We start from the raw sequence: 10513 nt of genomic DNA on the forward strand, positions 1-10513 counted from the left end.
TGCCACGTTCCACATGTGATGCTGACACTGGTATTTTTCGTTTCAGATGCGGGATTTCATATTTTACATTTTGATATTTCATATTTTACGATTTTACATTTCATATTTTAGATATTTCAATATTTCATATTGATTTCTATAATTATTACTCCTTTCTGAACTGCTGATCTCTTCGCATTTCCTCCTTGTCATCAAACCTCTGTCTCTGCAAGAGTTTGAACGCTTACCTGTCAAAGAGATGCAAGAGCTTCATCTGGCACTGCGCGCTTGAGGCCGTGGAGGACGCTGCTTGTAACCTAAAAGTGTGCGAGACCCGTTGGACCCCGGAAGAAGAGAGGAACGTTCAGGGTAACGGCTTATAACCGCATGGCTTCCAAGGTACCCACTTTTCCATCCTTCAAGTAGGAGTCTTTCCGACCTGACATCGCGCAGTTATCTTAACTATTAGAGTCTTTAAATATTTAGGCTGAGTTTTAAGAAATTTGTAGTGGCAATAATATTCACCAAACCGAACCTAATTAACGACCCTGAATCCCTTGAGATTGGCACTATCTATTACAGTAGTTATAATATCGTAATTGTCAACTGTATTCAAGCTTACAAGACAAAAATAAATTGTGTCAATTGAGAGGGAGCTGTTTTATTTAAATTTTTTAATTTCACACAAGGAACGGTACTTATATAAATTTCTGCAAGCCGGACAACCTCTTTTCCACGTGCAGACAATTCACCATCTTCTCCGTCTGCACCGGTGGCGGTTCAATTCCAGTCACCAAGCCGCCAGGAAAAAATCCTTTCTTGCAGTGGCGCCCATCTTTGGTGTTTATTATTGCCACCCTTTTTGTAAAAGGTTTATGGGTGGATGGTTAATAAAAGAAGCGACATTGTTTGCTGACTATCCTCTCATACACTTTTATTTAGTTATTTTATTATTGTAATTAGGGAATTTCTCATGTTGTGTGTTGTGTTTGTCCTGTATTTTATTTTTGTGGCCCACATTTTGTTAACAACATAAACTTATAACCTATTTATAACAGAGCGTACTTACTCTTATTTATGAGGAACTACATAATGTTTGGTTATTTTGTTGAGTTGAAACTTGTTTTATAGTTGGGACAAGTAAGTAACATTTTTATTGTTAGGTTATCAATTTAGTATACCTACACTGCTTTTGTGTTTCTTTATGTAAACATATAACCCGTTACTTACTTTAATTTTAATTAATTTTTCAAGGACAAACACTTTTGTTGAAATTTAAAATTAGTTTATGTAATAGGATAACAAAGTACCTATTTACCTGTTATTTTGTACTAAGGTAACAATTTCCTTTGTGTCACTGCGGACATATAACATTAATTTGAAGTTACCTAGTACATTGTTTTTTTTTGTAAATTATTTACATACTTGTTTATTACTTGTATTTTTTTTAAACAATAACATTATTGTTGTTATTGTGTGTTTTAGAACATAAGTGAGAGGTTTTATCCAATCTTGTAAGGTGCCATTCTCAACAAATTTGACAATTTAAATTCATTTTCATTCAAAAATTTTTAAATAATATTTTTGCCACTTAGTTTATTTTACACATAGCTTTTTACAATGGATACCAAAACGGTTTACTACCATTCATTATTACGCGACGAACTTATTTATGAGATAACTGTTCGATCTGAGTCTCCGGAAGATACAGTTCCCAAAATGAAAAAACAACTTAAGTCATTGTGTTCTGAGTTTAGTCCTGAGGAAATTATTGATGAAGAACTTAAACCTAGTGTGGAATTGCCCAATATTTCTGGCAAGTTAAAGGAATTACAATCACACTTAGATAATTTCAAGAAGACTAAGGAGCGGTATCAGCTGACTCGTTCGAAGGCTTTGTATTGCCACTTGCTTCACCGACTGGATAGGCTAGCAGCGTGTAAGGAATCTGTTGACGCAGCTATTCATGCTAGTTTAAAACAGAAGTTGAACATGTGCCTTTCAGTTTTAGAAGGCTTCGTCACAAACAAGTCAGATGGGGAATCTAGTTCCAATTTACAGTCAGACGATTGTAGGGAAACTGTTGTTGTGGACCAGTCATCGAAGGTTAATATTTTAAATTGGAACATAAAGTTTTCAGTTGATTCCAGTGTGCATTCCTTTTTGGAATTAGTTAATGAACGCGCGACAGCTTTTGGTGTTTCTGATAGTGTTTTATTTAAGTCGGCGTTTTGTTTTTTCCATGATCAAACACTTTTATGGTATAGAGGTGTCAAAGATCAGGTCTCGTCGTGGAAGGAACTAAGTGAATTATTGGTTGAGGAGTTTGCACCTGCAGATTATGACTATAGGTTCACACATGAGGTAAGTTCCCGTCGGAGAATTTATTTATTTTTCGTGATTGATATTTTTCGTATTCCAGTACGTGGTATTTTATGTGATGGTTTCTTTCAGAAATTCCCTAAATCCTGTTCGGTTGAGGGTATTGGGATGCTGAGGACTGTGAGTGAGGCTCAGATTAGCGAACGGTCTTCGTAAGTATTTCTTTCCCATTGCGGTTTTTTTTCATAACCTAATGCCACGTTCCACATGTGATCCTGACACTCGTGTTTTTCGTTTCAGATGCTGGGAATTTTCAAATTTCGTATTTTACGATTTCATAGATTTCATATTTTACATGTTGATATTTCATATATTTTAATTTCTCTTCATTTCGTATCAAATATTTGTCCTTTCTAAACTGCTGATCTCTTCGCATTTCCTCCTTGTCATCAAACCTCTGTCTCTGCAAGAGTTTGAACGCTTACCTGTCGAAGAGATGCAAGAGCTTCATCTGGCACTGCGCGCTTGAGGCCGTGGAGGACGCTGCTTGGAGCCTAAAAGTGTGCGAGACCCGTTGGACCCCGGAAGAAGAGAGGAACGTTCAGGGTAACGGCTTATAACCGCATGGCTTCCAAGGTACCCACTTTTCCATCCTTCAAGTAGGAGTCTTTCCGACCTGACATCGTGCAGTTATCTTAACTATTAGAGTCTTTTAATATTTAGGCTGAGTTTTAAGAAATTTGTAGTGGCAATAATATTCACCAAACCGAACCTAATTAACGACCCTGAATCCCTTGAGATTGGCACTATTACAGTAGTTATTATAATATCGTAATTGTTAACTATATAGGAGCATACGGATTTCATATTTTACACTATTTTTATAGACATTTTAGATATTTCAATATTTCATATTGATTTCTCATCATTTGGTATAAATTATTTCTCCTTTCTAAACTGCTGATCTCTTCGCATTTCCTCCTTGTCATCAAACCTCTGTCTCTGCAAGAGTTTGAACGCTTTCCTGTCGAGGAGACGCAAGAGCTTCATCTGGCACTGCGCGCTTGAGGCCGTGGAGGACGCTGCTTGTAACCTAAAAGTGTGTGAGACCCGTTGGACCCCGGAAGAAGAGAGGAACGTTCAGGGTAACGGCTTATAACCGCACGGCTTCCAAGGTACCCACTTTTCCATCCTTCAAGTAGGAGTCTTTCCGACCTGACTTCGCGCAGTTATCTTAACTAGTAGAGTCTTTTAATATTTAGGCTGAGTTTTAAGAAATTTGTAGTGGCAATAATATTCACCAAACCGAACCTAATTAACGACCCTGAATCCCTTGAGATTGGCACTATTACAGTAGTTATTATAATATCGTAATTGTTAACTTTATACGAGCATACAAGATAAAAATAAATTGTGTCAATTGAGAGGGAGCTGTTTTATTTACATTTTTTTAATTTCACACAAGGAACGGTAACTTATATAAATTTCTGCAAGCCGGACAACCTCTTTTTCCACGTGCAGACAATTCACCATCTTCTCTGTCTGCACCGGTGGCGGTTCAATTCCAGTCACCAAGCCGCCAGGAAAAAATCCTTTCTTGCACAGGTCGTGTTAAATTCTTGTCTCGTAACACTACCATCAGCACGCATTACTTCACAGCTGAAACGGAGGCGTAATGTACTATCCGTTAAGAGTGCAGCGTGTAAAGTATGCAGGGTAAATGTGCGCTATAAATTCAGCCGGCTGCAGCGGGGCCGCATTGGCAACGGTTTAAAGTGGACACACGGACTTGCGGTGTGGCGAGCTAAATGACGAACTAAATGCCGAACTTAATGTCGAAATGCCCAGCTAAATGACTGAGTTTTTCATGCTAAGCAGTTTCAAGTTGAATGCATAATCGTCTTACATGGACACATCAGTAAACTAATTATACATTTCTTTTTAAAATGCGTAAATGTAAACACACTGCATGGCGGTGTCAAGAGGCCTTTTGGCACGTGTTTTACGAGAATATAATTTATTTATCGTACATCGTGTGATCCCTTCTCGATCCAGAATTCATGGGTGTTACGATTCCCTAGTTTGATTAAGTATAACTGATTGGAAAGAACCATGGTAGATATAGTAACATCGCAGAGTATAGTGGCAGACGTTTACGGCGCATTGAAAGGTAAGAGGCCTACGAGTACATTGTGACTTCAGTCGTTATAATCTACTTTTACAATAGTTAAAGAAGAAGTTCAAATTGTATCACCTAGAACCACCCTAGGACTCACTTAATCATCAGGCGTGATCGCGGTCCAATGCATGTCATGTTCTGCATAAAAAAGCTAGCGAACATTCATATTGCTCGCTAACTTACCTGCCCATGTGTCCCAAGAGTAATACTACAAAATTTGGATTGCGCCGCGGTAATTAATGTTAAACGCTACCGGTTTTTAGGTTTTGTCCGAGCTGACGCTTTGTTCTGGTGTTTGGTTGAAGACAGATAAATATTTTTATGGTAAGTACGAGTAGTTTTAGCAAATGGATATTTAACTTGTCCACAAGTTAAATATATATATATATATAGAGTTCCAACTCTGTAGACAGGAATGGTTTGTACTTCAACGCACCCAAAACAAATGTTAATGGATTATTAAAGTCTGAAATTTTCTCGCTCGCAGAGCTGATGGCCGTTGGGGTAGAAACGTTCTTGAGTGGTGACCACGGACTGGAAGACGTTATGAGGGCAGGCCCCCCACTAGGTGTACCGACGTTCTGGTAAAGAAGGACGCGGGAGGTGACTAGATGTGGCGACGCAGGACCGGTCTTGGTGGAAATCCTTGGGGGAGGCTTTTGTTCAGCGGTGGACGTCATTTGGCTGAAACGAACGAACGAACAAACTATCAATTTGGTTTGAAGGTTTGAGATCTTATTGTTACAAAACGTCCTAAAAAAGCTTTCAATGTGCACTCACTCGAGAGATTCCATCGACATCCCAACCGCGAATTATAAATTAAAATGCACTTAAACAGTTCGAACTCTTGACTTTATTTACCATCGCCAATTCTAAATAAACCATCTTCGAGTCTCAGTCCAATTGAAAACAGATTTGCAATCCAAATGAGCGTTGTGAAATCCTTGGCGGGATCGGCGCGGCAATCGGTACAATTTGTTTTATCTCCGAGAAACAAACAAATAAATTCCAATTGAGCGATTAAGGCCCACCTTTCGATCAGGCGATCCAGACAGATCGCGGGATTAGGGGGGTTTCATTTGACCGCGAGCCGAGAGCGGCATACGGAGTGAGGTTTAGGGGACAAGGTGCAAATACGAAACAGCTTGGGGGATTAAGCCTTTAGCCTTGTTGAGGAAGGACCGTTAGTAATAAATACCAAGGTTAAACCGTGAGATTATTCAATAAGGCAGTCTAAAATTGGCATAATGTAAAATTGTAATAGGAAATGCAATAGTTTCTTAGAATTCATTCGTTTCAGCCAAATGACGTCCACTGCTGGACAAAGGCCTCCCCAAAGTTTTCCACAATGATCGGTCCTACGCTGCCCGCGTCCAGGCTCTTCCCACAACCTTTACCAGATCGTCGGTTCACCTAGTAGGAGGCCTGCCCACGCTACGTCTTCCAGCCCGTGGTCGCCACTTGAGAATTTTCCTGCCTTAACGGCCATCGTTCCTACGACCTATGTGCCCCGCCCACTGCCACTTGAATTTAGCAATTTTGCGAGCTATGTCAGTTAGTTTAGCTCTCCTGCATTTGGTTCTTAGTATGTTTTTATGTAATTGGTTAATAAGATAGCAAAAGTTGAGAGATATTTTTATTTTTCACTTTAGTAAAAAATAATTAATGAAATGATGCCATGCCAAGTTCCTAGAATATTCCAAATGGCGTTCTGTACATTGTGATAAACCATTACAATACTGTCAGCAAACTGAGTGATTAAAACTCAACATTGTTATTTGAAGAGCCATTTTAATCTCAATGGATGATGACACGCATTTAAATAACTATTTTCAGATGTGAAATTCACGGCAGATTCTGTGACATCCTATGAAATTGTAATTTGGCATTATTGATGTATTCTGATATTATGTTTTCTTACATCGGTTATTGCAAAGCAATTGAAGCGTGTCCCCTAGACTATGCGAAAGCAACTTGTGATAGCCGATCTTTTATCGCGCTCTGATGTATGTTTGACCTAATAGCGCGGGTACGTCTGTCCGTCCGCATTCCTTATGAAGGTGGAGCTATACTGTGCTGCCTGTGTCTCAGAAAATATCGAAAGTTTGAATTAATGATCTACGAGTATACTAAAATATTAAAAGATTAACGACGTCTTACTTTATCAAACACTATAATCCGAGCATCTTCAAGACAAGAGATAAATGACAGGGCAGCTATGTACCATCCTAGACTAGTCACATCACTGCATTGTTCTGCAAAAAAAAAATACGTTGCTATAATAGAAATAAGCCTAACTTTCGGCATCATTATCATATTAACCTTGGTGAGATTTACACACGCAACCATAGTAGGTATTGTAATCCAAATAAGCGAGCTATAAACAAACATTGCTCCAAATAAAAAAATATTTCTTTCAAAAAAGCTGGATTTTTCTTAGAACTAGATCGGCTGACGAGGATAACGGAAAAACAACTCGTAGGTTGCTCTAGAAAGTGTTTACCTACCCAACAACGTTTGCAAGAAATGCTATTAACTAAAAATTCTTTTATAGGCGTTCGCCTCAGTATAGCTCCACCCTAACCCTCAAAATTGATTAGTATCGGCAAAAAATATCCCGCAATACTTTAGCAGGGCAAATTTATTGGCGCCCACCAGGGATCGCGTTTTGAATCGTTTATAAGTGTGCTGGATTATAAAATGTGGCAGTAAAACGGTTTCTTGGATGGCCGCAATTGTTTTTATTGTTTCCGTAACGAATGATTGCGTGTTTGAATTTGAATTACCGAAATTGTTACTTTCATGTGATTTTTAAGGACTGATGGCTGGTGGCGTTTCGGCAAGCTTTTGTATTGCTTACAGAGCAATACAAAAGCTTGCCGAAACGCCATAAGTAGGTGAATCTTTTATTGTAAGAAATATTTTCTAAGTCACCAAAAACTACCTATCGCCGAAATTATGTTTAAAATGTAAGAGACCCTTTTAACGGTGTAAGTAGTCGCATTTATGGCTATGACCTCGTGGTCATTGGAATAAAAACTGCAATAGACAGTGTGCGGAGTAGCAAACGCACGACTTATCCTTGGGGGAGGCCTTTGTCCAGCAGTGGACGTCTTTTGGCTGAAACGAACAAACGAACGAAAACATTATTGGTCTTCAAGAAAGCAAACTTTAATGATACAGATACAATCTCTAGTAAAACAGAGATTTCAGCATTTTTTCATAACGCCCCCAAGAGATAATTCCATCTATTTCAACGGCAAACAAACAAAAAACGTCGAATTTTCCACTCAGAATCAGTAAGACGTCCGTAAATGATCGTGCGCTCTCTCGAGCCGGCGACTGACGCGAATAACAACTCGTGTTCATCACAATAGATACGTTTAGCTAGTAGGTTCGATCTTAATCCTTAGAGTAGGCGCACACCGTTGATTTTTAGTTGGCCGATAGTTGTGCCCGATTTTAATTTGTATGAAGAATCGGCCAAATTGAATCGGCGTGGTGTACGCACTCCCATACATGCCCATACTGATCAACTGCCCGACTAAACTATCGGCCGACGGAAAATCAACGGTGCTCGCCTTTAACTCTTAGAGGTGAGCTTGAATCAAGTTCATTTGATTTGGGGATTCATTGAGTTGGGGAAACGAATAATGCCTCTGTGTTTTAGAGATTGTAGAGACTCCTTTTGTTCCATATCCATGTGCGATATAGTCATTACAATCAAATGCCGTCCATTGTTGGAAAAAGCTGCTTCCACTTTCGACACCTGATCATCAGATGAGATTCAGTCCAAGAACTCACTCGTTGTGGAAAACAGGCTTTCCACAACGACTGTTCTTGCTCTGCCCGCATCCAAGTACTTCCCGCGACCTTTATCAGATCGTCGATCCACCGAGTGGGAGGCCTGTCTACGCTACATATTCCAGCCCGTGTTTGCCGCTTGAGAATTTTTATACTTTACGTATTCCTTCCCAGTTTGGCTTAGAGACAGTAGACTTGTAGACTTGAATCAACCTAATTGCCAAAAAAAATATGCTAATCTATGTTCCAGAGAGCATTTTGTTTTTTTATTTATTTATAACAACATTTCACTGTCATTACAGGAGGTCCCATTGAGACAGTTAAGTCGTGCATCTCCTCATAAAACTACTCCCTTTGAGTCACGGAAATTCCTTGTTGCGTCTACGCACTGGTGACAACCATTCTGCTCCTCACTACCTTGTGCGCCGAACGTGTAACAGTGGCAAATAAAACATTTCTCCACCTGCCTTATCTCAATAAAACTTGACGTGTTATCTCGCAGCCAGCACGTGCGGGAGGGGTGTCCATGAAAGGCAAAATTGAAAAGTTTAAAGCCTGTCTTAAAATGGAAGTAGAATACTATAGCTGTAGCATTTTTGTGGTTTATTTGTGAAACTTTTTCTCTTATGGACCTTAGTGAGTGTCGTTTCGTCTAATGTAGGCTAGGGCTAGGGGATGATGGACAAGGATGGATAATAAGATCTTTCTGCTATTTTCATCTTCCTACTGTCGAGTTACCTTCTAAAGATCATCGGTCCATCGGAATTACACTATAATAGCTTCTATAGTTAATAATAACAATCTATCTATATCAGTTTAGTGTTTACCTATATTAATGTATTCTAAAATACTTACAAGCATACATGTAAATCAATTCAACCAGACCATACATCAACACAACTACCTAGCATGACCTCAAAACCTCTTGTGTGGTCATAGTACCAACTACAATTTCTAAGAACTTTGCACTCAACACGTCATGTTACACCTCTGGTCCCAGTTTATAACCAACATTGACGATGAATAGATTTTTTATTAAAACCAATTATTTTATTAAGTTGTTTTCATTTAAACCAAGGTGTCAAACGAATCAAGATTTGATCATGTGGACTGTCCAGTGTCCATGAATCGAATCGTTCTGACACTAAAAATCTGAATCTACGAGCAATATCGTAACCAAGCACCTTCGGCTCTCTACAAGCTTTCCCAAGGTATTTCCCATTGTATTATTATTATTTGTATATCTCTTGCATATCTCACATGATTTTAAATCATTCATGTGGCAAATGTACGATATTTGGACTTACACCTTTACCAAACCTATGGTTACCATTTTTGCCAAGATCACGTGTTTGGCGCGTGACACTTTGACGTATTACGTGACATTACGTCTTTGCGAATATCGAATATTATCAATGGACCTGTATTTTCATTTCTTTGATCCTTTGAGGAGCCGAACTTGTGGCTACCGTATTTGCTGTGATCACGTGTTTGGCGCGTGACGCCTTGACGTGAAATGTCGTCCAGACGCCGCGTGATCGGACGGAACATTGTGTCCGACAGTTTTATTTATGACCGACGCCGTGATATGGTCTGCGGAAATACCTGATCTCTGCTGGGAGTGGTTCGGATATTTTGGCGCGTGGAATATTTTTTAACTGCACCATAATAAAGTTTGTCCGTTCGTTTCAGCCAAATGATGTAAACGTAATATAAGTGACAAAGGCCCCAAGGCATTCCATAATGAACGTCCTGCGCTGCCACCATAATAAAGTAGGGCAAGGAAATTGTTTGCAGCCGCGTTTTAACCTTTTTATGCAATACTCTTGCCAAGGTAAGTATATCACATTATTAGCAACACAAAGTTAATAAAATTATGGCTATAATTAACAGTCAATGAACGTTTTCAACACATACCCTGAATAAAAGAGACCATGATTCAATAACGCACCTATTAAGAGTAAAATTTAATACCAATTCTCTTCGGCTCCACTGCTCGCGGCAACGAAGCTTTTTAAATGGCTATTCTTTAACTTTTAAAGCATTCCTGAATTCCTGAATAGAGCCATAAGCAATAAATTAATCAATTTTGATCTTTGGTTAGTTGGCTTACGGTCGAACTAAATTGAAACTAGCTGTGCTCCACATAAGCTTTAAAATCAATAACGCTCTCAATACGAAGATACTCGTAGGTAGGTACTTAACTGTCGGGTCAAATTAATTTTTAAT

The 10513-nt window shown here is 39.0% G+C and overlaps 1 long non-coding RNA gene across 1 annotated transcript; it reads left to right on the plus strand.

Annotated features, from left to right (window-relative positions):
• Window positions 1–2338: 2338 nt before the first annotated feature.
• Window positions 2339–2851, plus strand: LOC114349937 (uncharacterized). The gene is made up of 2 exons (XR_003655661.1): window positions 2339–2513; window positions 2602–2851. It is a non-coding gene; the product is annotated as an uncharacterized LOC114349937 (long non-coding RNA).
• The last annotated feature ends 7662 nt before the right edge of the window (window positions 2852–10513 follow it).

This window comes from Ostrinia furnacalis, unplaced genomic scaffold, assembly GCF_004193835.3.
Source record: "Ostrinia furnacalis isolate ACB-3 unplaced genomic scaffold, ASM419383v2 OfSCF0734, whole genome shotgun sequence".
NCBI lineage: Eukaryota > Metazoa > Arthropoda > Insecta > Lepidoptera > Crambidae > Ostrinia > Ostrinia furnacalis.